Source organism: Babylonia areolata, chromosome 9, assembly GCF_041734735.1.
Source record: "Babylonia areolata isolate BAREFJ2019XMU chromosome 9, ASM4173473v1, whole genome shotgun sequence".
NCBI lineage: Eukaryota > Metazoa > Mollusca > Gastropoda > Neogastropoda > Buccinidae > Babylonia > Babylonia areolata.
This window is the reverse complement of record NC_134884.1, coordinates 20557905-20562904: the sequence shown is the minus strand read 5'-3', so window position 1 is coordinate 20562904 and position 5000 is coordinate 20557905. Positions and strand designations below refer to the sequence as shown.

Sequence of the window (5000 nt, the reverse complement as noted above, 5' to 3'; positions counted from 1 at the left end):
GTTCATGCATGCTGGGTATTTTCGTGTCTCCATAACCCACCGAACACTGACATGGGTTACAGGATCTTTAACGTGCGTATTTGATCCTCTGCGTGCGTATACACACGAAGGGGGTTCAGGCACTAGCAGGTCTGCACATATGTTGACCTGGGAGATTGGAAAAAATCTCCACCTTTTACTCACCAGGCGCCGTTACCGTGATTCGAACCCGGGACCCTCAGATTGAAAGTCCAACGCTTAAACCACTCGGCTATTGCGCACTTTAAAAGAACACGTGCTAACATAAATGTTGCCCTCTGGAAAAATTATGAAGAAAAAAAAATCCACTCTGATAGATACACAAATATATCTTGCTTGCACTCCAGGCCTGACCAAGCGCGTATGGCTATGCTGCTGATCAGGCATCGGCCAAGCAAATGTGGTGTTGGGTATAATGAAGCAAACGTGGTGTTGGGTATAATGTAGCAAACGTGGTGTTGGGTATAATGTAGCAAATGTGGTGTTGGGTATAATGTAGCAAATGTGGTGTTGGGTATAATGAAGCAAATGTGGTGTTGGGTATAATGTAGCAAATGTGGTGTTGGATATAATGTAGCAAATGTGGTGTTGGGTATAATGTAGCAAATGTGGTGTTGGGTATAATGAAGCAAATGTGGTGTTGGGTATAATGTAGCAAATGTGGTGTTGGGTATAATGAAGCAAATGTGGTGTTGGGTATAATGTAGCAAATGTGGTGTTGGATATAAGGATTAGCAAATGTGGTGTTGGGTATAATAAAGCAAATGTAGCAAATGTGGTGTTGAGTATAATGAAGCAAATGTAGCAAATGTGGTGTTGGGTATAATGAAGTAAATGTAGCAAATGTGGTGTTGGGTATAATGAAGTAAATGTAGCAAATGTGGTGTTGGATATAAGGATTAGCAAATGTGGTGTTGGGTATAATAAAGCAAATATAGCAAATGTGGTGTTGGGTATAATGAAGTAAATGTAGCAAATGTGGTGTTGGGTATAATGAAGTAAATGTAGCAAATGTGGTGTTGGGTATAATGAAGTAAATGTAGCAAATGTGGTGTTGGGTATAATGAAGTAAATGTAGCAAATGTGGTGTTGGATATAAGGATTAGCAAATGTGGTGTTGGGTATAATGAAGCAAATGTAGCAAATGTGGTGTTGGATATAAGGATTAGCAAATGTGGTGTTGGGTATAATGTAGCAAATGTGGTGTTGGGTATAATGAAGCAAATGTAGCAAATGTGGTGTTGGGTATAATGAGGCAAATGTGGTGTTGGATATAATGAAGCAAATGTGGTGTTGGATATAATGTAGCAAATGTGGTGTTGGTTATAATGAAGCCAATTCGGTGTTGGGTATAATGATTTGTCCGAACACAGAGATACCTTCTCGAAAACCTGAAAATGAAACTGAAAACTCAGCCGGTGGACAGACACGGGGCGTGGAAATACCACAGGACACGTATCTCCCAGTGGGGTCATTCCAAAAGCCTTCTTTCAGGCCTACTTTGAACGGTGATACGACTCCTTCACTTCTTCACGAGAAAACATCTTTCCCAAATGGCGTCATTCCAAAAGTCGTATTTTACTTTGAATGGTAATTCGACTCCTCCACTTCGTGAGAAAACATCTTTCCTAAAACAGCGTCATTCAAAAAATCGTATTTTACTTTGAAAGGTGATAAGACTCACTCATTTCTTCATGAGTAAAGTAACTATCAACCATATTCATCAAACACAGCTGGAGTGTAGCGGATTTCTCAAACAAAAGATATCAACATAATTTTTAAACGTCACTAGTGTCATTTTCAGGTCGAGATCAGTCTGTTTGTTTGGGGGGTTTTTTGGTGTTTTTTTCCCCCAATATGTTTTTGAAAGTGTCACAATGTAAACAGTCCCCCATCAAGCGTGGTATAATACGCAGAAAAAAACCCATAAAACAGACATTATGCACTGGACAGAACGGCTAAATATGATTCTGAACGCTCTAAACTTAACAAGTATCGTGTCTTTATCACGAAAAACAACAACAACAAAAAAAGAACAAGAAGAAGACGCCGAAGAATTTTGTTTTTAAACAAGTATACCCCGACATGCGTCCCCTGCCTCACACCACACGCAATGTGCACGTGATCCCCGCACCGTGCCCCTGTGTCCGTCCTGTCGCCGTCCGTTCAGTCAGTGTCACTTGACGTTCAAGCCGTCCGTACCACCATGTGCTGATGCATGTCCGGTGGCCAGTGTTTGCAGAACCACCCACAGGAGTAAAGGCAGTGGGTGTGTGTCAGCAAACCAGCGCCTCCGATAATCTATCTATCCACCCAGCTACTTCCCTACCTGCCTACCGACAGACCTACCTACATACCTACTTTTCTATCTGTCTATCCACCTACCTACCTACCTACCTGTCTGTCTATCTATCTATCTATCTATCTATCTATCTATCTACCTACCTACCTCTCTATCTATATATCTACCTACCTACCTGTCTGTCTATCTATATATCTATCTACCTACCTACCTACCTGTCTGTCTATCAATCTATCTATCTACCTACCTACCTGTCTAACTAACTACCTACCTACCTACCTACCTACCTACCTACCTACCTGTCTATCTATCTATCCCCCCACACAACATAGCAGAAGAGGTAAACAAGTGCAGTTGACACCTAACCAACTCTTCAAGCATAAGAAAACAACTGCAAGTTTGCACACACACACACAACGAAAGAATACATAACAAACAACAGCAACAGAGGGGTGGAAACTGGAGGACCACAGAAACCCTTCAAAGACAGCAGCTACAGTAGGGGACCATTTGATTTCTCTGTGAGGCAGAGACACCACAGCATGCCTGATAATAATTCACCATTTAGTCTTGTCGCCTGTGAACTCGTCAGTCAGCTCGGCAATACATATACACGGAAGGTGTAGTAACAATACACATCCTGTGTCTGTGGAGACGCCTGGGGTTTCTCTCGCGCATCGTTTATTATTATTATTATTATTATACTGTTGTTTTTTTCATTATCTTTTTCTTTTCTTAAGGCCTGACTAAGCGCGTTGGGTTACGCTGCTGGTCAGGCATCTGCTTGGCAGATGTGGCGTGTAGCGTATATGGATTTGACCGAACGCAGTGACGCCTCCTTGAGCTACTGATACTGACACTGATACTTTGTGCCGTTTGAGGACCCGATTTGCTTGCTTGTTTGTTTTTCATGATCGAAACGACTGGGGGTGTTTTTGGGGGGGTTTTTTTTTGTGGGAAATGTTTGAAGAACAAGTCGTAGAAGCAGGTGTGAGGTGCGGGGAAACTGTGCATGCCGTCCGATGTGGCACAAATCCTTCTGTGTGACAGTGCTGTCGCCTTGTTTGTCCCCTCTGGGCTTTTCTATCAAACAAGTGTCAGAAACCATGCCCCCAACCCTCTCTCTCTCTCTCTCTCTCTCTCTCTCTCTCTGTGTTAACACACTCTCGCTCTCTCTCTCTCAGCTAAAAATGCGTTCTCTCTCTCTCTCAGCTAAAAATGCGTTCTCTCTCTCTCTCTCTCAGCTAAAAGCGCGTCTCTCTCTCTCTGTCTCTGTCTCTCTCTCTCTCTCTCTCGCAGCTAAAAGCGCGTTCTCTCTCTCTCTTTCCCTCTCTCTCTCTCAGCTAAAAGCGCGTTTCTCTCTCTCACACAGCTAAAAGCGCGTTCTCTCTCTCTTTCCCCCTCTCTCTCTCTCTCAGCTAAAAGCGCGTTTTCTCTCTCTCTCTCTCTCTCTCTCTCTCTCTCTCTCTCTCTCTCTCAGCTAAAAGCGTCTCTCTCTCTCTCTCTCTCTCTCAGCTAAAAGCGCGTTCTCTCTCTCTCTTTCCCTCTCTCTCTCAGCTAAAAGCGCGTTTCTCTCTCTCACACAGCTAAAAGCGCGTTCTCTCTCTCTCTCTCTCTCTCTCTCTCTCAGCTAAAAGCGCGTTTCTCTCTCTCTCTCTCTCTCTCTCTCTCTCTCTCAGCTCACAGTGGAACGCAATCAACGTTTTCAGCTCTTGACAGGAGAAGTGAACGGGTCGATTTCTGACGGGAACTTTAGCTAGCCTCCATGGATCGATCGATGTCAAGGCCGATGAATCACATGTGTGGCCATTTTCATGAGGACGTTGATTACGTTCCACTGTCAGCTGAGAGGGAGAGAGAGAGAGAGAGAGAGAGAGAGAGAGAGAGAAAAAGAGAAGGGGGAGAGCGGAACAGGAGACAGGGGTTGGAGACGGAGAGAGAGAGAGAGAGAGACGGAGAGAAGGAGGGAGAGAGAGACGGAGAGAGGGGGTAGGGAGAGGAGAGGGAGAGAGAGACGGAGAGAGAGAGCGAGAGAGAGAAACGGAGAGAGGGAGGGAGGGAAAGAGAGGAAGAGAAAGGAGAGAGAGAGGAATAGAGGACAGGGGATGGGAAGGTAGTGGGGGCTGGAAAAGGTTGGGGGCGGGGGTAGGGGAGGGGGGATTGGGGGCGGGGGTTGGGGGGGAGGTAGTGGGGGCTGGAAAAGGTTGGGGGCGGGGGTAGGGGAGGGGGCGGGGGTTGGGGGGGGCAGTGGGGGCTGGAAAAGGTTGGGGGGCGGGGGTATTGGAGGGGGGGATTGGGGGCGGGGGTTGGGGGGTAGTGGGGGCTGGAAAAGGTTTGGGGCGGAGGTAAGGGAGGGGGAACTGGGGGCGGGGGATTGGGAGGTAGTGGGGGCTGGAAAAGGTTGGGGGCGGGGGTAGGGAGGGGGGCATTGGGGGCGGGGGCATACTGGGGGCTCCCCCACGCTGGGCAGTTTACGTGTTTATTCCATGATTGGTGGCCACCCTTCTCTCCCTCCACTTTATACTGCTGCCCACCTGATCTGACAAGACTTTCGTATCTTCGGGTCAATGGTCTCTCTATGGGTGCTGAGTGTGGGGAGAGGGGGCGGGGGTTATTGGATGGTCAATTTTGCATTCGTATCTCTGCCCGTGTGTCTGTCTGTCATGTTTCTTTGTCTTTG

The 5000-nt window shown here is 46.5% G+C and overlaps 1 protein-coding gene across 1 annotated transcript in view; it reads right to left on the bottom strand.

Moving 5' to 3' along the window:
- LOC143286125 (uncharacterized) overlaps positions 1-5000 on the bottom strand; it is a 155940-nt gene that overhangs the window by 102013 nt on the left and 48927 nt on the right. The gene's annotated exons all lie outside the window — the stretch shown is intronic.